The following is a 25,408-nucleotide window of genomic DNA, read 5'->3' on the forward strand; positions in this document are numbered from 1 at the left end:
AAGATAAGTCGTTGCGTATATATACACAACAGCCACCTTTGGCTTTGAAATGAGTATAGAGAAAGTAGGAGGATACAGAAAAGGGTTTGCTGTCAGTTGCCTCAGACAGCTGAGTCTCCGTTAGAAAAAGGTGAGGTTTAGAGGAGGAGAGGTGGTGCTCAACAGAGCGAAAGTTAGAGGAAAGGCCGCGAATGTTGCAGAAATGAAGAAGAAGAAAGTCAGACAGTGGTTCCAGGCACCTTGAGTCGTCACCGGGAGAGGGGCAGATGGTGGGGGCATTTATGGTCCCCCCCCCCTGGGGACTCCGAGGCTTGATAAAACGAAGCCATTTTTGGTAAATTTTGAATAGGAAGTGTAGTGTGTACTGTGCATGTAGTTTGGTGAAGATAGTTGAGAAATTTGTACTGGAGAGCATGCTGGCCTACTCTCTGTGTAACTGAGACACTGAAAAAGTTCAGCAAAGGGGGATGGTCAGGAACTAGTCCTGAGGGCTGATGAAACGGGAGCTCCAGCACTCCCTGTCATCAGCTTTCCATCCACCTCGGGAGTACTGCCCTGCTCGACTGGTGCTACAGTCTACTCCTGCTGTGTCTGAAAACCTGCAACCATGTACAAAAATATTTTCCTAGTGTGATGCAACTCCAAGATCTTCAGTTCGATGACAATTAAATGTTTCAGTCTAACTGCGCAAGCAAGGGCAATGCACAGTAATTTTTTCTACCTTTATGTTGTAAATCACACTGTGCTTTCGTTTTTTTTCATATGACCATGAAAGGAATACCCAGTCATTAGAATGTTTCATTGGACAGAATGTTTTTATGTAAATTGTATAAAGGAAATGTCCTTTAGATTACAAATCACACATACAAGGAATTCCAATAATTATCATGGATCTTCTGGCTAAATTATTTTCATACAATTTTATTTACAAAGGTTATGACCATTTGATATTACAGTAGATCATATGAACTTTAGATTTATCTCTCTTAACATGACATACAAGGAATACATATTCTTTATCATGTATCTTTTGAGTGAGTTTTCTTTACTTTTGCTACAAAGGAAAATTGCCATTTCGTAATAAATCATATTTTGCTTTCTTTATTCATTTTAACACAAGCTATACCAATTTATTATCATGTATCTTTTGTTTTTTCTTGTATAGCTTGTGCGGTAATTGCACTAAGAGACAAGGAATAGCTGCACAATTGGAAGTCATTTTTTGTGGAGAAAATATGTAGTAATTTAAATCAAACATGTATTTTTAACCTAACATTTCATATATTTTAAGTTGCTATTCTTAAGTTGATAAAAATTAGAGTTCATAATTAAAGTCTAATACAAGTATAGTTCTGTTGTTTCAATCCGCCATCAATTAGTTATATATATTTATATATATTCTGTTTGTTTTAAAATAATCTTAAGTTCTTTTAAAATACATTTCAGATGTTGTAAATTAAACTTCAGATGTTTAAATTAAACTTCAGGTATTTTAAATTAAACTTCAGATGTTTTAAATTAAACTTCAGATGTTTTAATCTGAAGTTCAGTTATTTTAATTTAAGGGTGAAAAGGTATAGTCATTTCAGCACCACTGAAATTTTCTGGGAGGTGAAAATACGGGTATACCTTTGAGCGTTTTTTTTTTTTTTTTTTTTTTTTTTTGAGGGGGGAGATGAAAATATGGATATTTTGTTTCTGCGACTCTTCCCCCCCCCCTCTCGCTTTCTATGTTTTCTCCGGCGTGTATGCAGTCATTTTGCGAAGTGTTTCTTGCTTCATTGCGATGCATAGGATGGGTTTAAGATGCTAAAAATTGCGTTGCCAGGTGCGCCAGAAGTTTCTCTCCAATTTGGTAAGAAAAAAAAAATCGATTTTCGAAATCTGGAAAAATGGCGCCGGGAGAGGCAAGTAGGTACCGACGATTTCTGGACAAACGGGCCCCGGAGGGGATAAGTGGGCCGTTGCTAGGCAACGAGTAGTTGCCTAGCAACCAAAATCTTGCGGACATAACTAGGTCATAGGCTGGTCATTGTGTCCAGGTTTGGTCAGAATCGATTAATTCTGAAGGAAAGAAGTTCCTGCCACAATTTAACGAGAATTCAAGAATACAAGAAAACGCGACAATAAAGGCAGTATGGAGCTGGCCAATACAAGGCAGGGTAATGAGTCAGGTGGAAAGTAACCAGAACTAATAAACAGATATACAGGGAGATAGAAAGAAGACAGACAGATAGATGTACTAGTGGGCACATATGAATGACGGACAAAAACAGCTAGACCTGTTTTTGTTGTGGCCCCAGGCTCATCTGTACATGAACCCAGTGGACTGCTGGCTGGAAATGCACTTCTACAGTCCACCATTCTCTTTTTAGTGAATTAGGAGGGCGAGTTAAGGACTGTTTATATTAAAGGGACGTTTTCATCTTTTTTATTTATTTTTTTTTTTTTACCTGTTGACCATTGGGGCCGAAGCCCTTGGTCATTAAGGCATGAATAACCGGACACCTCTGCCCAGTTATATCCGTGTTACCGCATGAATGCATGTTTCTCCACCACCAGGTACATCTAGAGACAAATCAATATTTTGTAGATAGCGGTATGTATGTAGACTGAGAAAAATTTACTGTCACACTAATGGACGAACTTGGCAGTGATAGAGGAAAAATGCATGACTTTACACATCTTTCATCAATACCACTTTGATTATAATTATTAGCGCCATCAACCACTATCACCACCTCCAGTATTATTACTACCACCATCATCACAACCGCTGTCATTACAATAATCACTACCAATATTACCACAATATCATCATTACCACTCTGATCAACTGTTGACATTAGTTATAACTACCACTGTCATCACCACTAAACACCAATATCACCGTCATGATCACTGTCAGAACAATTACCATCACCGTTATTACTATCACCATTATTACTCTAGGGCGCATTTGTAAAGGATAGGCACTTTGCATTACACAAAAAATATAAACTTCCTATCACCTTTTCGTCTCTCTTCCATTATTATCTTCGTGCCTGTTCTTTTTAAATATCATCGTTTTATTCGTGAAGGCCAGACACACTTGCCACGACATACGAGTACATATATTTTTCACATTCATCATCCCTGCATTCCTAAATTACATTTCTGCCAATTCTTACATAATGTTACCCTTTCATTCATTTCAGTTTAAGCTGAAGGATAAATACATTACTATTACCGAGGATCTATAAATTACTGATAGCACAAATACCCACAATAAAGTTTTTCAATGCAATTAATCCTTTAATGACTAAAACAATTTTTGCTATTTTAGGCTAACAACTCTCCGACAACTGGATTCCCCTTAGAGTCGCCTATTCTCGTCGGTGGGTTGCATATCAGTTTACATTAAGACTCAAGACAATCGAGATCTTTACTAGTTTAATCTTGCTGCCGCCAGACGATTTTATTACGAGTGACTTGAAGAAGAATGAACTGTAGGCTGATTACGTCATTAAAGTATTAAAGGCTGCTTGATGGGACCATGAACCTGAACAGCTTGGCCTCGTTTTGGGTGCGGCTCCTGGGGCGGCCGCGTCATTGGTCTCGCTAGAATCACTGGAAGTAATTTCAACTATTTTTGAATTCAGAAGAGCTTTCACCACCATAACTTTGTCTGGTGAACACCAGTCTATTTTGAAACGTGGATCTAGAAGGGACGCCAGCTGAAATATCTCTGTGTCTTCATGGATGCTCAACCTCCTGTCAGTAGAGCTCATGAGAGTGGTAACCATCTTTGACTTATACACAAGTGATAGTTGTTGAAGTTCAGCCTTCAGTCCACAAATACATGAAATAACCATACTTGATGTTACAGTATTCTCTCTTTGGCATGCTAGAGTTGCTACCTCAAAAGGTGTTAGGATGTCAGTGATTTCTGTGATGAGGTTAAGCTCGTATTTGTTCAGCTTTCCTGGGTAGTTCAGATGATCAAGCTTTGCTGGGTCAATACTGAGAACAGAACGAAGCATTTTATTACTGCTGTTCCATCTGCCAGAGTTCTTGGCTTGGGGTCTGCATTCACCTTCAAGAATGTTCGAAGCAAGAGCAGAGTGGCGAATGTGGGATTCGAGACGAGAGGCTTTTCCAATGACCTCTGATACAGGTCCAGTTTCCTCCAGGCCATCCTTCACATTATTTAGTAAGTTGTGAAGAAAATAGCAAACAAGCTCAGACAAGAGCTCCAGGATCTCGTTATCTGTAGGTACGCCAAGGGCATACTCTTCATCCTCACTCTCACTGACAGAATCTTGAGCAGCATCTTGATCATCAATGCCAGGATGTGTCACAAAAGCTTTCAGCATATTACTGGCACTGTCTGTAACAACTGTGAGGATCTTATTTTCACGGTTAAAGCTTGTAATGATTTTGTGTGGGTATGGAAGTTTGAAGTTCAACAAACATTGCCACCAACTAACTTGTCACAGTGTTGCACTTTAACTTCACTTGACAGTGCTGTAGATGACCCATGAATATGGTCAGGTATAACCAGTGGGGCCATGGTAACAGTCAACAGAAATGTCTGCACGGTTAAGTCTCTGGGACTGGAGTGGCGAGTGGAAGTGAGTACTGACTACTGAGGTAACTAGCCAGCTGCCTGCCTCATAACAGGCTGACATGTACAGTATAAACATATAGAGTGGTACCACGCCTACTAAGCATGCTGGAACATGTATGTGATGTGTATGGCAGCACTGGCTGGTATATCAAGGAGAAACTGTAAGAGAGTAACATTGTTACATGGAAATTAAGAAATAATCACAATAATCATATTTTAATCATCGATTATTGCTTGTAAATTTTTTATTATGATTTGATTATGATTTTAACTACTGAGTAAATTTTGATTAATTTAGATTATGATTATATAACTTACCAAGAAATTGATTATGATTTGACTATAAATTTATAATCACGGCCATGGATTATGATTTTTTGATTAATAATCATAATCATGCCAATATCTGGCGAGTGAAGCACTTTGTACAAGCTGGCCTTACTTTGAAGCTGACAAGCCAGCTTGACTCAGTCAGTGTGACAAGGACGATGCTATAGAAAAGCCTAATGCTGACCAGTCAGGAGCAGTCACACGTTTGGTGTCAGTGTGGTTTGAATGATGATTTAAATGGCACTAATGCTGACATGTCCCCCCGCCAGCTACAATCGTAGCTTCAGTCATGTAAGTATTGACTGTGGATGACACTGTATGACACTCGTGATGGATAAAATATTGTAATTATGAATGTAAGACATGTAAACCACCAGTATATACTGAACATGGGATATACAAATTTAAGCCCTGAACGGGAAAGGTGTACGGCAATTGTAATTCTTCATTGTAAATGATAATGTGATTCAAACGTGATGGATATGGTATTATAAATCCTGAACGTGGGACATATGTCATTCCTGAACGCGTGGAATATTAGGTCTTCTTTGATGGAACACTGCCTTGCTGTGGCGAATAAGCATGTGCATCCCAGAGATCAATCGAGCTGTACTAGTCAGATGCAGCCATGCTAGACAGGTTCACTGTTAAGGATCATTGAAAGGTGTTCTGCTGTCAAACGTATTAGCCAACTGTAAATCCTGAATGTGATTAACACAACTCTATGTTCTGAAAGAGAGACATGTTTGCCAAAAGTATATTCTGAATGAAGGAAGAAAACTGCAAGCAGAACGTGACTGTTAGGGTAGTGTACAGTATATTAAACATAACTGTTAGATATATTAGCCGACTGTAAACAATGAACGTTAAGCATAGCCAGCTGTAAATCCCAAGCCTCAGACATATTAACCAACTGGATATTAAGAGAGTTGCACCTATTAGCCAACTGATTACCTGAATGTGTGGGATGTTAACCTTTTCAAAGCAATGGCTCACCATGTATAATATTTATTTTCATTAACTCTGTATAACTCTATGTACGGTAATAAAGAGAAACCATACGTTCTTATGAGGTAATAAATTCACTCCAACTTTCACTCGGACGTCAAACATCTGGTTATCTGTGGGTGATGTGGTAAGTAGTTTAGGAGCTGAGGTATTGTTTTGGTACTTTTTTGGCCTATAAAAGGTACCGAAGCCAACCCACCCCTGAATCACACCTTTTATACGTTTCTGCCCGGAATCGTGCTAAGTCTGTTCTTCGCTCTACTAAAAATAATTTCATCCGTACTAAATGCTCTCAACTCCCCAACTCGAATTCTTCTCACTCCTTCTGGCACCTTGCCAAAAACCTTTCCAACAACTTTACCTCATCATCCTTCCCTCCTCTTTTCTACTCTGATGGCTCTGTAGCTATTTCTTCTACTGATAAAGCAGATCTCTTCGCTCAGTCTTTCTCCTCCAATTCCACCTTAGACGATTCCGGTGCTATTCCTCCATCACTTCCCCCCTCTGACTTCCTCATGGCTGACATTAAAATTTCTTCAACTGATGTATTTTCTGCCATCACAGGCCTCAATACTAACAAGGCATATGGGCCTGATGGAGTCCATCCTGTTGTTCTCAAGAACTGTGCTTCTGTGCTTACACACTGCCTAGGCAAACTCTTTCTCCTTTGTCTATCAACTTGTACCTTTCCTTCTTGCTGGAAGTTTGCTCTCATTCAGCAGGTCCCAAAGAAGGGTGACCATTCCCGACCCTCTAACTATCATCTAACTGCTTTAACATCCTGTATCTCAAAAGTTTTCGAGTCAAATCTCAATAGAAAAATTTTTAAGCATCTTTCCCATCACAACCTTCTTTCTGATCGTCAGTATGGGTTCCGTCAGGTACGCTCCACTGGCGATCTTCTCACCTACCCTTCAGACTCCTGGTCATCCTCCTTTCGGAACTTTGGCGAAAGCTTTGCTATTGCACTTGACATATCAAAGGCTTTCGATCGAGTCTGGCATAAATCTTCAATTTCCAAACTACCCTTTTACGGTTTCTATCCTTCTATCCGTGCCTTCATCTCTAGCTTCCTTTCTGGTCGTTCTATAGCCGCTGTTGTAGACGGCCATCGTCCTTCTCCTAGATCTATCAACAGTTGTGTTCCTTAGGGCTCTGTCCTCTCATCAACTCTTTTCCTTTTATTCATCAATGACCTTGTAAGCTGTACATCTAACCCTATCCACTCATACGCTGATGACTCCACCCTTCACCTCTCCATTCGGTTCCCGCAACGCCCATCTCAGCAGTTACTTCAGCAAACAGGGGATGAGGCTATGGCACACCTAATGTCTGACTTGGCTCTTATCTCTGACTAGGGTAAAAAATCTTGTTGTTTTTAATGCATCAAAGACCAAGTTCTTTTTTCTTTTTTTTTTTTTTTTATGTGTCCGACTCTGGGCATAGGCTTCACAGCCTGCTATCAAGGCCCAGCAGTCCTCCTACATACCATACACCTCTACATGTCACCTCTTCGGCGCTAACACCCACCGTCCATATTGAATACATGCTAGGGCTGTCTCATACAGGACTGGTGTATTGGTATTAGCGGGGATATTTTTACGACATGTCGGCGGGTCTTCTGGTAGATCAGTAAAGCCTGATTTAATGAAATTCAAATCCTTAAACTGTTCCCTGCCCCAGCCGGGATTCGAACCTGGGTCCGTTAGGACTGCAGGCCACCTCTCTACCGATTGAGCCACCGCCTCCCCCTTACACCTATCAACCCGACAAAATCTTCCACAGGTGTACCCACTAATGTTTAATAATATTCAGCTTAATCCTGCATCACTCTTGAACTTGCTTGGGGTTTCATTTACTCGGGATTTGTCTTGGAAAGATCATATTACGTCTCTTGTAAAATCGGCTTCTAAGAGATTAGGTGTGCCAACTCCGTTCCTTCTTTACCCCTGCACAATTGTTGACTCTATACACGGGTTAAATCCGCCTCTGTGTGGAGTACAACTCTCATGTGTGGGGAGGTTCCCCACATACAGCTCTTCTCAATGGGGTGGAGTCAAAGGCTTTTCGTCTCATTAACTCTCCTCCTCTGACTGACTCTCTTCAACCTCTGTCTCTTTGGCGCACTGTTGCATCTTTATCTCTTTTCTATCGCTACCTCAATGGTCACTGCTCCTCTGAACTGTCTGCATGTATTCCTCCACCTCTGTGACGGGCGCGTAGCACCCGTCTAGCAGCAAACTCTCATCCCTTTTCTGTCCGACTCTCTAATGCAAGAGTTAACCATTACTCCCAGTCCTTCATTTATGCAACAGGTCAACTCTGGAACTGTCTCCCCCCGTCTGTATTTCCTGCTTCCTATGATCTCCAGTCTTTCAAACGCAGTGTGTCCAGGTATCTCAAAATGATTGGATCTTGAATTTGGCTCTCTCTTGTATTTTGTTTCTCTGTAGGAGGGAACAGTTATTGCTGGCTCGTGGCCTTTGGTTCCTTCTTCCTCACATAAATAAATATATATATATATATATATATATATATATATATATATATATATATATATATATATATATATATATATATATATATATATTCTCAATGATTTGATGAAACAACACTGAATTTGCCCTAGAATTTTGACTTTCAACCGAATGCTCTGAACTTGGAAGTGCATCATTCTTACCGCAATACAACCGTTTCAACAAGTTTCAGTTAAACCAAAGTAAAATTGTTTCTTCTGATCTTGCCCTGTGACTGACAACTGACCTTTTCCTCTGACTTCAACATCTGACTAACTGTTATCAAAATGCATTCCTTTTATCCTTGGATGACCCCAAACATTTCCACACAATCTTGTCAGAACTGATAAAAATCTAAGTAAGTTGACGTTGCCATCTCCACATTTGACATAGTTCTTAAAAGAAAAAAAATGTTGATAATCTCTTGACAGCTATTTATCCCTTCAATCAGATTTGGCCGAAATCAGATCAAAATTGTTTTAGTTGTTTTATTTACACACACACACACACACACACACACACACACACACACACGCCTCACACACGGATCAAACTTAAACCTTGCAATGTGACCTCAACCTTTGACTGATTGTTCGTAAAATCGAAGTTCGTTGATGCCTTACCTCCACCCATTCCACTAACTTTGGTGGGAATTGAATAAAAACTGTGCATGCTGACTTGCTAGGCCTAACTTTGACCTATACATGAGGTCTTGACCTCTGACCTATTGTTATAACAATAACTGATTTACTTCTTTGCAAACTCCCAACTCTGAACAATGTCTGGTTAAAACCAGACGAAGACCTTTTGAGTTAAATTGCACACACACACACACACACACACACACACACACACACACACACACACACACACACACACACACACACACACACACACACACACACACCGCTCAATGCCTAACACTGGCGCGGGTGTATCCGTCGTCATAAACCAGTGTTCAGGGCATTGTGTGTAGCATACACAGATTCAGTGGCCAGCCCGATGATACCAGTGTGTGTTTGTGGTGAGTTCAAGAGCCATTAGATATTTACTGCATGCTGCCACTGACTTCGTGGACTTAATATAAATAATATACTATTTACAGTAAACTACCCATTTCTCTTCTGCCTGACACCTCATTCTGACCTTGACAAAAAGATACCTTACAATTTTTCTCACTTTAGTACTGACTTTTATTCAATATCACATTAACTTCTTCCCGTTTTTAGAAACATATGACGAAAAGCTGCTGAAAATACCTCCCTAACGATATTCTGAATCTAAACTGGCAATGTAAAAATATGTGGCTGTCTTGTGTTAAGTAAGATCAGTTGATGACACCAGTGATTTGCAGGGTGGGAATCCGTGCACTGTCACCTTTATCATCCTAAGACGATCCACCTCATCTCAAAGTTGGCCACAGATTAATAGATTCTCTGCCTGTCTCTTTCACTCCATCTCTGTCAGCCTTCAACTGCTTGCAACACTCCATCATTGTACTGTTCCCCGGTACTTTCATCACATTCAAACGATCCCGCCTAATCTGAAAATCGGTCGCCGATCAAGGTGCTTCTCCGTCAGACCCCACCTGTTGCTCTGCCTACCACTCACCACACTCCATCTTTTTGCTGTTCCTTGCCACTTTTATCACACTCAGACGATCCTGCCTTATTTCAAGGTCGGGTAATAATCAGGGTGCGCGTGATGTCGAAAAGTGAGGATGCAGTGACAGCTGTACGAACCAGTGTATACTGTACTTCTCTGAGGAGGATTATAGCATACATTATACCAGGACACTATAATATGAAAAAAAGGGGAATTTGAGCTTACCTGACAAGTATGGGCAACTGGGGTTTATTAGGCACGTATGGGTAACTAGGGCTTATTGGGCAAGAATGGGGAACTAGAGTTTATTAGGCAAGTATGGGCAACTGGGGTTTACTGGGCAAGTTTAAGGATTTGAATTTCATAAAAGCAGACTTTTCTGATCTATCAGAAGACCCGCCGACATGTTAAAATACCCCAGCTAATACCAGTATACCAGACCTGTAATAGACGCCCTAGCATGTATTCAATATGGACGGTGGGTGTTAGCGCCGAAGTAGTGACATGTAGAGGCTCTTGGGATAGGCCACTACCCCCGAGAAATAGGCCCTGAAGCCTTTGCCCAGAGAACGGGTTTATTGGGCAAGTATGGGGAATTGGGGTTTACTGGGCAAGTATGCATAGAGGTGTGTTGTGTGACTGGGTGGACTGAGGAGTTCCCGGTTAAGAGAGAGAGAGAGAGAGAGAGAGAGAGAGAGAGAAAACAGGGGCGCATAAAGCCACAGGTCTCTGTACTCTGCCCACATCCCGTACTCTACCGGCGCGTGCGACTACTTTGTTGTTCTCTAGACCTTGCTTTGTATAGCCATCCACATGCACACCCGCAGCCACACCACATGACCGCATTACAGGTCAGTAGGCCTCTAGTTTGCCAGACCTAAAAATCTGCAAGCAACTACCTCTCGTAGCTCTAGATTTGCTGTTGTTGGAAGAACAAGACACATCAAGTTTCTGCACCCTTTTTTTTCCTCGTCATTCCTACCGTAATAAGTTTACAAAACAGTTTATCTAGGTTTGCTTGCAGATCTATTTCGTGATTTTCCTGTGCACGCCCTCCCAACCCCATCCAACCTAAATCACCCTGCTACTTCAACATCACACACAACCACCTGTTATCCCTCACCTGCGGTGCACTTCCTAGAACCATACCTCAACCGCCTCCTCTCCTGTTCCTCAACCCCAACACCACACCTCAAACACCTCCTCTCTATCTTTCTTCCTGACTCCACCTACACCACAACCCAACCATCTACCCCTCACCCACTTTATACTCCCCCCAAACCATACCACAACTACCTCCTCCTCCTCATTCACCTTTCACCTCCTCCCCCTTGCCCCAGTACCACACCTCAACTACCTCGTCCATCTCACTTGCCTGATCCCCCTCCCCCCCTTTATTCCCAACATCACACCTCAACCACCTCATCCCCATCACTCATCCTGACCCCATAAACACTACATCTCCACCACCCTCTCCCCCTCAATCACCCTGACCTCCAACACTAAACCCCAGCCACCTCCTTCCCCTCATCAACCCTACCTTCCCACCCCTGATCCACACGCACACAACCACCTCTCAGACAGTGACTAAATCGACCACCACAGGCAGCCAATCAAAGGGTCAAGTTCAAGCAGCCACTCTTACCCATCTACGGTAACAGAAGACTGGCTTGCGACCCCAGTGGCCTTCTCTGCGTATTTAGCTATGACTGATGTTCTATATCTCGTCAGAAGAAGCGTATACGGAAGGACGATGGTAAATAAGCAATCTCGCCCACTTATCCAGCCTGTCTTCCTCCTCTACCCCCTGCTAGTAATGGGAAAAGTTTCACACCGTATGACCAACCACCTCTCCACTTACCTCATGCCAGCTTTCAAACTGTGTAGTATGAAGATGGTTTAAGCAAGCAATTATGAAGGTGCGAGGTGTCCTGGCCTATTTTCAAAATAAACCCAGCTTTCAGAACAAAATATTTTACATTTTTTAACCCAGACAAAACACTCACTTCTACTCACACACACACACACACACACACACAAAAGTGCAAATCTAGGGATGGCTGTATAGATACTGAAGTCTCTAATTTTAACCCATCTTCATTTCAGGAAGTCTAACTAACTATTACCTTTCTTACCAGCATCCAGTGAAGAGCAGTCTTGACAAAACGGACATCGGTGCGTTTCTCTTCCACCTTAGTTCTCTCTAGTTATAAAAATTAGCAAAAATAATAAAAATAATTGTCATACATTTACGTATCTACTATTGTCTGTGTAAACAGCCGCGGTGGCTAGCATCGCTGACTGCGAAGCTGCAGGTCCGTTAACTAGCACCAGGGTTCGAATCCTGGCGCGGGCAGCGGGAGTCGTTCAAATCAGGTGTCCATCCATCTTGTGCTGTTTGGTCTGTAAAATATGTACAGTACATAGGGAAATATCTTGGGGAGATAACTGTAGTAACCTGTATGATGCAGTGGCCTTGTATACCAGAATAGTGGGTAAAAAACACCCGATGGCCTCAGAGGTCTAAGCCACAGAGATAAGCACTGCGGCTAAACCACGGTGCTACCCTCGCCTATGATAATAATTATACTTATATTACAGTACTAACCAAGAACAAATTTACTTCAACAGATTTACAGTAGTTATTGCTTTTGTTTAAGTGAAAATATAATTTGCTACCACGATACAATTATTACTATATAGAATAAAAATGATGTAATTCCAACCTACAATATTTTCCATTACTCGTATGCTTTTCATTTTCCATCACATAACCAACATTTTCCACAGCACATGCAAAAGCTGAATGAGGATGAAAACGAACGAAGAAAAGCAGAAACAGAAGAGGCAGCAGACATTACCCTTCTTCCTGTCCTCCTTCCTTCCCTCCTTACACCTGTCTTTTTCTTTCCCTACTTTTGTCTGCCTCCTCTTTCCCTGTCCTACCCTTGTTTATTTCCTTCCTCCCTACGGATCCCCTGGAGAGGGAGGGTGGGGGAAGAATACTTCCCCAGTATTTCTGCTTGTAGTATGAGGCGACTAAAAAGGGCCCCTATGTCTCCAATCTTTCTCTTTTTACTATCCCCTTATTCTCTTCTATTCTACCTCTCTTCTTGATACCTCCGTGTTTCTTCCGGTCTTTATTTTCCCCTCTGCATTACCAGGTCAGACATTTTATTTCATGGCATGAATAGTATAAGGATCACCCACTGACTCGACCCTTTATCCCTTCCTGGATCAAAACTTTCAACCAACTGCCCAGTCAAGCCAACTCATCGTCAAGTCACTTTAACGCAAAAACCAATTCAACGCCAAAGCTACTTCGACGTCAAGACCATTTCAACGCCAAGACCACTTGACCACTTGTACGTCAAGACCATTTCTACGCCAAGATCACCTCTACATCAAAACAATTTCTGTTTCCCGTCCCTTTTCTGTTCCACTGCTAGTCATATATTTTTGCTCTGAATTAGTGCTCATGGTCTTCGATACCTGGAGCTTGGAATCCACTATGTAATTAAATTCAATTTCTCCCTACTGTTAGCTATCTCTTCTTAATCTTCCCTTGTCTACCTCCTCCTTTCCTACCCTTGTCTACTTCCTCCTTTCCTACTCTTGTCTACCTCCCCCCTCCCTACTGTTGTTGTACCTCTTCCCTCACTACTCTTGTAATACCTCTTCCCTCACTGTCTTTGTCTACCTTCTTTCCAGTCCTAGATTACCTCCTTCCTCCCTAGCCTCTTCTACCTTCCACCTTAACCTTATCTACTTCCTTTCCGCCTCCCACACCTCCCTTACCACACACCAAACTAAGTCACCTGTTCATTGGTAGTTGTTTATCTCTTAGGGGTCGTCTGTCTATTTATGCAGCTACTTCTCAGTCTTGATTTTTTTTCTCTATTTTGCTCTTTCGTTTCAATTTTCTTACTCTTCTACGTCTCTTTTATTTTTTTCACACTCTTCTTTCTTTTTCCTTCATTTTCCTCACACTGTTATTTCTATCTTCTCCTTTCTCACTTCATGTCATACCGTACGGTATATTTCACAAGGTTTTCCCTCCTTCTACATCTCATTATCTCTACTCCATCTCTATATTCAAAACATATTTTATTTCCACCAACTCCTGTCTCTGTCTCTGTCTCTGTCTCTGTCTGTCTGTCTGTCTGTCTGTTTCTCTCTCTCTCTCTCTCTCTCTCTCTCTCTCTCTCTCTCTCTCTCTCTCTCTGCGGGTGGTAGCGAAGGCCGCAGCAAATTTCACGGGTGTTGAGAGCAATTGCCAGGAAGATAAGATGCACAGTTTTAAGGGGTGAAAAGCGGAGAGAAGAAAATGGAGGAGGGGTGAATGGAAGCAGGGGAGAGAGAAAGATGGAGAAGAAATCGGACGGGGACTGGGGTAGAGGGAGGGCGGTGAGAGATGGAAGGAAGCTGGGATGAGGGAGTGAAGGGGAGAAATGAAGAAAGAGAGAAGTGGAAAAGAGAGAATGAGAAATCTGGAATAAGAGAATGAGAAAACCGGAAGAAGAGATGGGAAAAATTGAAATGAAGGACAAGGAGGGGAAAAAGAAAGGAACAATTGTAAGGAGAGAACAAGAAAAAACGAAAAAGGATGGGAATCTGGAGAATTCCAGGTATGTTACTAAAAAAAAAAAAGAAAAAGAGGGAAGGGGAACTGTATGAGAGGAAGGGAGAGAGATAAGAGAGAAATACAGAGTGAAGGAAAGTACAAGATCGAAGTGGAATGGATGTAAAAGCAACAAGAAACAACCAATAACTGTTTTATTATGATATTCATTATATATTCCTGTAACTGAAATTCTCTCTCTCTCTCTCTCTCTCTCTCTCTCTCTCTCTCTCTCTCTCTCTGTCTCCACTCAGACGGCCCTATAAAGTAAAAGAAAATAGAGTATATCTTTGAGAGGCTGACTACCCTTGTCTGCCCTCTGTCTAACCTTCTCTTTATCACTCTTCCATCCTCTACGTTCTCTCTCGCACTCTTCCATCCTCTTCATTATCTGTTTGCCATTCTTCCATTCTCTGTGTCTGTCTACTAATTATTCTATCCTCCTCGTTGTCTGTCTGTCATTCTTCCATTCTCTTGTTTGTTTTCTTCAGCATTTTTCAGTCCTCTGTCTGTGTGTCTCATCAGTCATTTCATCCTCTTTTTTGTCTGTCTATTATTCTTCCATCCTATTCTTTCTTTCTCTCCTCATCTCTTTCTCGTGATCATTATACTTTTCTTCTTTCATTTGCTTCAGTTTTTCCACATTCTTTAACATTTATCAATTAGCAATCATTATTTACTTAAATTTTCTATTCTCTTGTCCAACTGTCTTCCCCAGTTTGCTCCCTCCGCTGTCCCAAGCATTAGGGAAGAAGAAATGGCATGATAGTGAAGATAACTGCTAATTGGGTCCAAATATTTATTGAAATTCTCTCTCTCTCTCTCTCTCTCTCTCTCTCTCTCTCTCTCTCTCTCTCTCTCTCTCTCTCTCTCTCTCTCCAGTACAGTAGAACTTTATAATGTGTTTGTTAGATAATGCTGGTTTTTATGACCCCTTAATATGCTTTTTTGGTATAAGAAAATGCTGACACCTTCAGTCTGAGAGAGAGAGAGAGAGAGAGAGAGAGAGAGTGTGTGTGTGTGTGTGTGTGTGTGTGTGTGTGTGTGTGTGTGTGTGTGTTTGTCCAAAGAGTAAATACACACACACACACACACACACACACACACACACACACTGCATCCTCCAAACTTTCTACAGACGGCATCTTGTATATTGAGTGACGCATAATGAGCAGCTAAGAACGCTAAGACGAGCACAACGACGGTGTAAATCAGTGTAAATCACCACCCAGACGCCGACGCCGCCCTCTCCTCGCACCAGCCCGATGGTAAATCATGAGCTGTGAAAAGGTCTGTGAGTGGAAAGTTGAGGCAGGTGGTATATAATGATGTGGTTAATGCGACACACACACACACACACACACACACACACACACACATCGTCTCTCTCTCTCTCTCTCTCTCTCTCTCTCTAGCTTATCTATCTTTGAGCCAATCGGCTGAACTTTCACTTCACTAGTTCCGCTGCACCGCCTCGAAACCGACTCACAAGTCAACCTCAACAGTCCATAGACTCATTATTTTTTTTATAATATTTCTACCACCAGACGATTTTAATGAGCTTAGGAAGGATATGTAACGGTGAAGGGTTAAGGAAAGCTGAATGTAACTCCTCTCGTGGGAAAGGTCTCGTCAGAGCTGAATAAAATCGTCTGCTGGTGGCGAGAATAAAAGTTACGTAATCATACTGAAGGGATTAATGAGACTTTCCTTAACAAGTGAGTAATAATAAAGTGAACTGAATCTCCCTTTAGTACCTCGAAATCCCAAAAGTGTAAAGGAAATACTGAGCATGCGAGAACATAGAAGATGAGGGACTAAGGGGGAATATGGTAGTGCTATACTCTATTCCCTTTAACTTGATCTAAAACTGCAGTCTTTCTCACTTGAATGCAAAGCTATAACATGAGATTAATACTAGAATCTGATGCTAGTCACGAAAAAGTTCTATGAAAAAGAATGTAGAGCCGTAGTATCCTCTAATTCTGCCACTGAGGTACGGTAAATAATCTGCAAAAAGATAAAAGTCTGGGTCAAGTTTAAGTGAACGGACTATAGTCGAACATGGCAGTGACTCTCGAGGAAGAAATAAAAATCGGAGAAAAGAAATGATACAGCTTCCTTTGCAACATTTCCCATGATCCCAGCTCCTGACTCACCATCTCTGTTATTTTCCGAAAGGTATTCCTTTTCCTGCGTTCAACATACGAGTACACAATACACACTAACACAATATTGAATACAGAATGATCACAGAAGGCCACACTCACAACATGTCAAGATGTCGAACCTATACCAATTCAAAATCAGAGTATCATTCTCTCGCTGCCCTTTGACGGAAGTGATAGGTAGTCATGGACGAGGGGGGGGGAGGGGGGGGACGAGGCAGAAAAAAAGTTTTCTAAAAAACGCAGGATTGTAATGAGAGGGAGAGAAAGGAGAATGTGGTGACGTGAAACAGCTGTGAGTGATACTGTAAAAAAGGGTAGTTTAAGAAAAGCTTGGTGAGAGAATGTGGATGATGATGAGAGTAGGACTGTCACAGGGTTTTTGAGAGTATGCAATATTAAAGAATAATATTCAAAAATACTTGAGAACAGGACAAAGAATTGACTTGTGAAAATCAAGCAATGATTACTTTATGCGGCTTACTTCGCCGATTCTCTAAGGACGAGAATTTATAAACTTTCTCAACAGTACACAGCAGAGACTAATTATTCACACGTGCTGTTTATTAGTACTGTTGGCCTCTGGAGAAAGTGACTCCACCCCTGGCAATCAATTTCTAATGCTATTAACCCTTACACCGCGGGCATGTTTATCAATGTTTTGCGTGTCCCGCGGGGTTATTCGGGCTCCGACACACTCTCAAAAAATATTTGCCAAAAATCAGTTATTAGTCCTAGAATATTAAAATTATATATGCTTATGGCACATACCTTCAGCTTTCTCCTGGAATGCTTGTTGAGCCTTTGTCTGTTACCGTAGGACTAGCGGAGACCTCTGAAGTTGGGTAACGAAGTCTCCACTTTACACTTCCCGACAACCCGTAATATGATTACCACAGCCAGATATTAACACTATAAACACTACTCTATGATTTTCAAGTAGTTTGGGATCCATACTCCAAAAAAAAACCCACTGTGAAAACAATGAAAATTACGAGCGCGTCTGACCGTCGCACTTGCGCTAGTTCGCTCTTGGTACTCTGTCATTTATTATTCATAAAACCCCTCACACTTTATATTTCTATTACTATATCACACTTATATATATCTACAGTCTTTATCCATAAGTTTCCTTCAGTAGTATTAGTTTATTGTCACTGAAGTCATTCAATTTTTCATTCAGTAAAATATGTAGAGAGCCACGGATTCACTTTCAGTGTTATAAAGTATTTGTACTCATATTCTTATATTACTAATTACTTACATTACTATTTACATTTTCTATTGTATTTTCAATATTTACCCTTCTATTTCACTTACACTATGTTAGTCACTGTCACTTTCAGTAAGATAAAACTATAATACACTGTTCAATCATATGTACTGAACATACATTGCTTTCACTTGCTATTTACATATTATTTACACATTATTTACACACTATTTACACATTATTTCCACATTACTCTCCTTTCCCACCTGCACTGTTAGAACTGCTTCTGGCTGTGGTAATCAAAGAAGCAGGTAACACAGAGGGGAACCTGGCACTCAGCGCACTGCCAAGAAGTGCGTTTGTGCTCAGGTGTGCGGCGGGTGGTATGTGCACACGCCTGACACCTGTGGATCGCAGCCCTCCTTTTACCTGTGGCAGGCATTAGCTCCAGTCTGTGCCGATCCATATACTCCCTCAGCTCAAGTCGGTCGGGAAGTGTTACTGGATGGCGCCTTGGAGTTGCTGCTGTCACCCTACCATATCTTTCCAGCAGCTGCTGGACAAAAGTCCTGGCAAACAACCTCAGGGAGAAGGACTTGGGTGGCTTGACCTTCATCTTGTACAGGATGAAGGCGTTCAGCATCGTCATATCTATGAGATGCAGAAAAACTTTCCTGTACCACCTAGTATTCTTCCTGAGGCAGTCGATCTCACCAATCCTCATGTCGGACTTGTCCACCAGCCACATGTTGATATTATAGTCCAACACAGCATCAGGTTTCATCACAGGTTCACCTGTTCTACGGTCGACCTTCCCACTGTCTGTCATTTCCCCTTATGTACGGTGGTGAGCATGTGCACGACCCTCTTGTCATGCTACCGTATTGCCAGCATCTTCTCAGACTTGCGTAGGTGCACGTCTCCTCGCTGCGAGGTTCCTGCCCCTGTGAATTTAGGGAAGTGGGCACGATTACTTTTGACAGTGCCGCAGGAGCCAATGGCGTGCTCTGAAAGGTATTTGGCAAGTTTCGGTGCTGTATAATAGTTGTCTGTATACAGCACATGATTCCCACCAAAAGACTTTTCAAGGAGCACTTTCACTACACAGCCTGAGAAGCCAAGGGGGTGTGTTTTATCCAGATCGACAGTGCTGGCTGAATAAATGACGAAGTCAAGGATGTACCCCGTCTTACAGTCGCACAGTACATAGAACTTAATTCGAAAGCGATGGCGTTTGCTTGGAATGTACTGAACAAACCGAAGACATCCTCTGAACAAAACTAAGGATTCATCAATGACAGCCTTCTGAAAGGGGTGGAAGAATGACATTAACTTATCCTTCATTCTGCTCAGAATCTCCCGGATCTTCCAGAGTGGGTCGGTTTGGGAAGTTACATCGTTGTCAGCAAAGTGCAGGTTTCCCATGATGTTCCGGAAGCGATCTCTGGCTATGTACTTATTGAAGGTGGATGAGGGTAGTAAGGGGTCCATGGACCAGTATTCTTCCAACTCATGCTTCTTGGAGTGTGGCATGAGAAGCATGAGGGCAAAGAACACATACAGCTCCTGCACTCCCAGCATGGACCACTGTTGCATCTTGGCTGCACCTTAACCACTTGCAGCACGTTGTAATTCATACCTGTTGGTCTCATCACATACCTGCTGCATGACTTCGTCATCTAGGAAGGCCAAAAGGTAGTCCACACACTCAGCATTATCGTCAATAGTGAAGGCAGGCTGAACTCCTGAGGAGCTCTCATCAAAAACTAAATGTTCAGGCACAAAATCAGACCCTTCCGTCCAGGCGAAGGCGTCCAGGATTCCCTGTCGTGGCGGTGTAGGGTGGGTGGTGGTGGTGGGTGGCTGTGAGGAAGATTTACCCCATTCAAGGTCACTCGCACTGACCCTGGGTTGCCATACAGCACTAGCAGCCCTTACTCTACTACCAACTCTACTTTTACTAGTCCGGGATTTACCTCTTCCTCTACGGCCTGCCTTCACTGTTGATGCTGGTGGTGACTCCAATGACGAAGACTCCGGAGATAACTCAGCAGATGAAGAGGAAGAAATGAGTGAAGTGGGGCTTGGGGAACGGTGAGGTGAATCAACTCGGGACTCATGGCGGGCTGGGTCATGCGGGGCCATTGTTCTGGGGCTAACACGCCGCCTTTTCACTCCCTTCCCAAATTCCTTCCCTTGCTGCACTAACGGCTCCTTTCTCTTGGAGCTAGGGATAACTTCCACACTGAAGCACTCATACTAGCACTTTCTGGCACGATTACCTCACCCGGCTCATCACACGATTCACCCAAATCGTCAAAATCACTATCCATCATCACCATGGACAATTCTGCTAGTTCACGTGCCACTGCAGAGTCACTAAGTCCTTTCCTGCTTCCCTCATGACTTTTTATGGGTGTAGAGGTCACAGGGCCCTTTGCAGTGGGCGCAGAAGCGGCAGAAATAGCGGGGCGCGAGTGTGACATGGTTTGCCACAGCGGAGGACAAGGAACTAAATGCCGTGGCTTATCTGAGAAGGCAAGGGTTGACAATGACACTGAGGCTGACAGCTGCTAACTTACATGCTAATATATTATTGGTAGAAAATCTCGGCAATACATAAAGAAATAGGTAGTTCCAGGTGAATGTAAATGTCACTTAGGCTTCTCCTTTCCTTTCTGATATATATTTTTATTACAGACATAGATTACAAGGCATAATTCAAAGGGGAAATTACCGTAGTAATGTAGCGAATGAATGCACGTGAGGTGTTGTCAGGTGATAATTAGCCAATTCCTGGTGTATAACACTATCACTTACCTTATTTTTTTTTTGGTATATATTGTATAAGTATAGGGCATAGGGCTTATTTCAATGGATGAAATCTGTGGAAAAATCTGGGGGAAATTTGCTTAGCGCAGCGCGGCCTGGGAGGTGAGAGGACAGGGTAATGGAGGGCAGGTAGGGAGGGGAGTCAGGAAGGGGGGAAAATCGCTAAAATGTCAACAATGGATGGGAGTACAGATGAGATTTGGAGTGCTGCCTAGTGTTGGACATTGGCAGTACTGATAGATGATACAAGCCACCACTTGAAAGCCCGGGATAATTCAAAATAACACAGAATCACAAAAGTGATGCCCTGTGGTATGATCCATTGTGCCCGAGCGTCACGAAAGTGATGTCCCGCGGTTAAGGAGTTAATGATAAACAGGTTCTTGCTGGTGCATTAACTCCTGGCTGCACAACGGATTTTAAGCTTAATACAAAAGGACTGGCCTAAGTACCAGTTACGAATAATACAAAGCGTTTATGCAAACTAGGAGCTGCAACTAGAACAAGCTCAATGTGGAGAAATAAAACACGAGTTTACATTACATTAAGCTCAGAGAAAAACTGTTAACTTTATTGATTACAATGAAATAAATTTACGTTACATTTCAAATTGATTTCAAAATAAGGAGATCACACTCACTCACTCAAAAGCTAACTCTTAAGCCTAGGAAAAAACGAAAAGAAATACTGGTCAGAGAGTGGACTAAGTGGATGACTGGGCATCGTTGCTGAGGAAGGACGCTGCACACGCTGAGCCTCTCGCCAAATCACGCTAGGTGGGAAGTCAGGAACTGGACAATGGCGGCGGCGGGAACTGGGCGTCGGCTGAGGAAGGACGCTGCCACACACGCTGCTAACCTGCTTCCACGGCGCTCAAATCCTGACTGATTCAAATTATGAGAGAGGGAGGCGAAAGTGGGCCGTACTTGCTAATGGCCAACGAGTGTGAGTGATACACACCCGCAACAAATCACTCAGCGGAGGTGCTAATGTCGCGCACAAAGACGATCACTTATGAAACAGTGAAAAATGGTTCTGAAAACACTCTCGATCGGGTGAATATGTGGCGGTTGACTGAGTGATACGTACTGGGATTCCACTAGAATTCGCAGTTTCCCACAAAGTTCAGTGTCACGAGTTTATTTAAATATACGATCGCGCCAACTCGTGACAAGGACTTTTAGTGAAATGGAGAGGTGTGGCGTCAAAATAGCATAAATCCTCTAAATATTACTACACCTCTCACCGTTCCTCCTTCCAGATTCTCTCTTCCTCACCTCAAGGCTGGCGGACTCTTCATATAATACTGTATATGATCCTTTCTCTCTCTCTCTCTCTCTCTCTCTCTCTCTCACACACACACACACACACACACACACACACACACACACACACACACAAACAGCACCAAAACAAGACAAGAAAATGTGTTGTTATTAGTGTAATAACATTAATGACACTGACGCCAGTCCCTACTTCTCCGTCCCCCCACTTCCTCCTTTATCCCTTCTAATGAAGAATTCCTATACAAGAGATCTTCCTTACGCAGATTTAACTCGTCAGGTGGTGCAACAATCATGCAATATACTCTTCATCATGCTGAGTTGGTTGTGGTCCTTCAACTCTTGCTTCTCTGCCGCCAAACTTCCCTTCTTCCATCTTCATTCCTTTTATACTTTCCTGGTTTTCTACAGTATTTTAATCCCAATTCTCCTTTCCTACTATCTTCTCTTTCATCTCCTTCCTCTTCGTATTCATTTCTTCCTCTTTCTGCTCCCTTTCCTTCATGCCAATTCAACACATCCTAAATCTGGTTTTTCTCTCACCGTTAGGTTAGGATCTGTTTTGTTACAGCCTTTTCTTAGTGCTTATATTGTAACAATTCGTCGTCTTATTCTGCCTAATTGCATTTGTGTTATTCTCTATCATCTTAGGTTTTTCTTCTCCATCTCTCTCTTTGTCAGCTCCATTACTTTACATTCCACCTTTCTCTGTTCTTGCTTATAATTTCTCTTTTATCAAGTGGTAGGTGGTGGCGACCAACATCCACTCACTTGATGTAGTGCTGCCTACTTCTTCCTTAGCCTTTATCATTCTTTTTCTGTGTCTGTCCTCCTCTCTTCCTATTTTTTGCATCTTTCCTGTCTCTTCTTACTGCTTTTCTTTCCCTTACGGGTGGCTTTACATTGAGTGACAAGCCAAATGGTTTCCTGTAAGCCAGGAAACCATTTACAACGCTGGGTGGTAACCATATAACCAAACCATACGTGCTCCCTACGTGTCAACAAGTGGGTTGGTGGAGGGTTAGTGCCACTCCCCGTAAAACAAATAACTCAAAGTCAAACGACCACCCCTTACGGGATTATGGCGTCTGGCAATAGATAGATAGATAGATCTTTCCCTGCTTTCTCGACTATTTACTTTTCTCTCCATCTCTTCCCCTTTCAAGTTCTATTCTGTTCTTCTCCTATCCAATTTTTTAATCACCTCTTTTCTTTTTCCCCATTAATTTTTACCCCCTCCTTTCTTATCCAATTCTTTACTTCCCCTCTCTTCTCTTATCTGCATGTCTCTCCCATCTAATCTCATCGAGGGCAGGGAGAAAGGTGGAAATGTAAAGGGAAGGGAACTGAGAGAGAGGGAGGATGAAGAGAGAAGAAATGAAGTTAGCATGAGGGAGGGAATGGGAGGAACAAAGAAAAAGTGGAAAAGGAGAGAATGGAAAGCTGAACTGAAGGGCAGGGAGGAGAGAAAGAAAGAACAATAATTGTAGGGACAAAGAGAGAAGAAACTGAAGAAGGATGGGGAGCCAGAGAATGGAGAATTTTTAAAGGAAAAAAGATGAAACTGGAGGAGGAATATGAAGAGAGAGAAAAGAGAAATTCAGAATGAGGGAAAATACAAGACAGAAGTGGAAATGGATGAAAATGCAACCACAAACGACCAATAAGTGTTTCATTAATGTATTCTTAATATACTGTATTCCTGTAACTGACTCTCTCTCTCTCTCTCTCTCTCTCTTACAGACTTTCTACAGCACGCCATCTTTTCTTCTGAGTGACCCTTAATGGGCAGCTAAAAGCCCTTGGACGAGCGCAACGACGGTGTAAATCAGTGTAAATCACCACCCAGATTCCGATGCCGCCCTCTTCTCGCAATAGCCCGATGGGAAATCATGAGCTGTGAAAAGGTGTCTGTATGTGGAAAGTTGAGGCAGGTGGTATATAATAATATTTTCAACTCTCTCTCTCTCTCTCTCTCTCTCTCTCTCTCTCTCTCTCTCTCTCTCTCTCTCTCTCTCTCTCATGTGCGTCGAAAGTTGAGGCAAGCTGGAAAATCCTGATGTGGTCATTTCTCTCTCTCTCTCTCTCTCTCTCTCTCTCTCTCTCTCTCTCTCTCCACGGTTTCGTCAGCGTGTCAGAACAAATCTTACTAAACTCTTAATGAATCAATCGTCAGGACTCTTGTCTTATCAGTTCTTTTGCGCCACCCCAACCTACACTCACAAGCCAATCCCAGCAATCCCAGGACGTATTATCTTTTTTATCTTACTGTTTCTACGATCATACGATTTTATTCAGGTTAGGAAGGACCTCAGGCGGTGAAGGGCTTGACGAAGGCTGAATGTAACTTCTCTCGTGGGAAGGTTCGTCAGAGCTGAATGAAATTGTCTGGTCGTGGTAGAAATAAAATAATAGTTACCTAATTGATCTGAAGGGATTAATGAGACCTTCCTTAAGAAATTAACAATAATGGTGAAATTATGTCCCCCTTGTTACCTAAAATCCCACAAGTGTAAAGGAAATATTGATCGTGGGAGTACAAGGGAGATGAGGGTCAAAGGGGGAATATTGCAGTATTATACTATGTTCACTTTAACCTGGCTTAAAACTGTCTTCTTTCTCACTTGAATGTTGAGCTATAACAAGACATTAACACTAGAATATGATGCTAGTCACGAGAAAGTGCTATGAAAAAGGATGTAGAGCCGTAATTTTGTCTAATTCTGCCACTGAGTTACGACACATAAACGGCAAAAGGATAGAAATCTGGGTCATGTATAAGTGAATGGACTATAGCTGATCATGGAAGTGACTCCCGATGAAGAAATGAACACCGGAGCTAAGAAAAGAAACAGTTTCCTTTGCACCATCTGTCAAGACCCCAGCTTCTGGGTCACCATCTCTCCGAAACATATGTATTTCCTTGTGTTCTGCATTACAACATACAAAGCACACTTTTAACACAAAATTAAATACAGAGTGATCATACAACGCCACACTCATAACCTAACACGATGTTGAACTCATATCAGTTCACATTGTATCATTCTCTCGCCACCCTTTGCCTGAAGTGATTGACAGTCATGAACGAGGGAGGAGGGAGAGACGATGAAGAAAAAGAGAAGGTATATAAGAAACGCGAGACTGTGGTGAGAGGGAACGGAAAATGAGGTTATGTGTGGAGGCTGTGGAGGGTGCTGTGAAATGGGATTAGAAGGGAAAT

This window comes from Coenobita brevimanus, chromosome 7, assembly GCF_032717465.1.
Source record: "Coenobita brevimanus isolate Jiangsu-jjx chromosome 7, ASM3271746v2, whole genome shotgun sequence".
Lineage (NCBI taxonomy): Eukaryota > Metazoa > Arthropoda > Malacostraca > Decapoda > Coenobitidae > Coenobita > Coenobita brevimanus.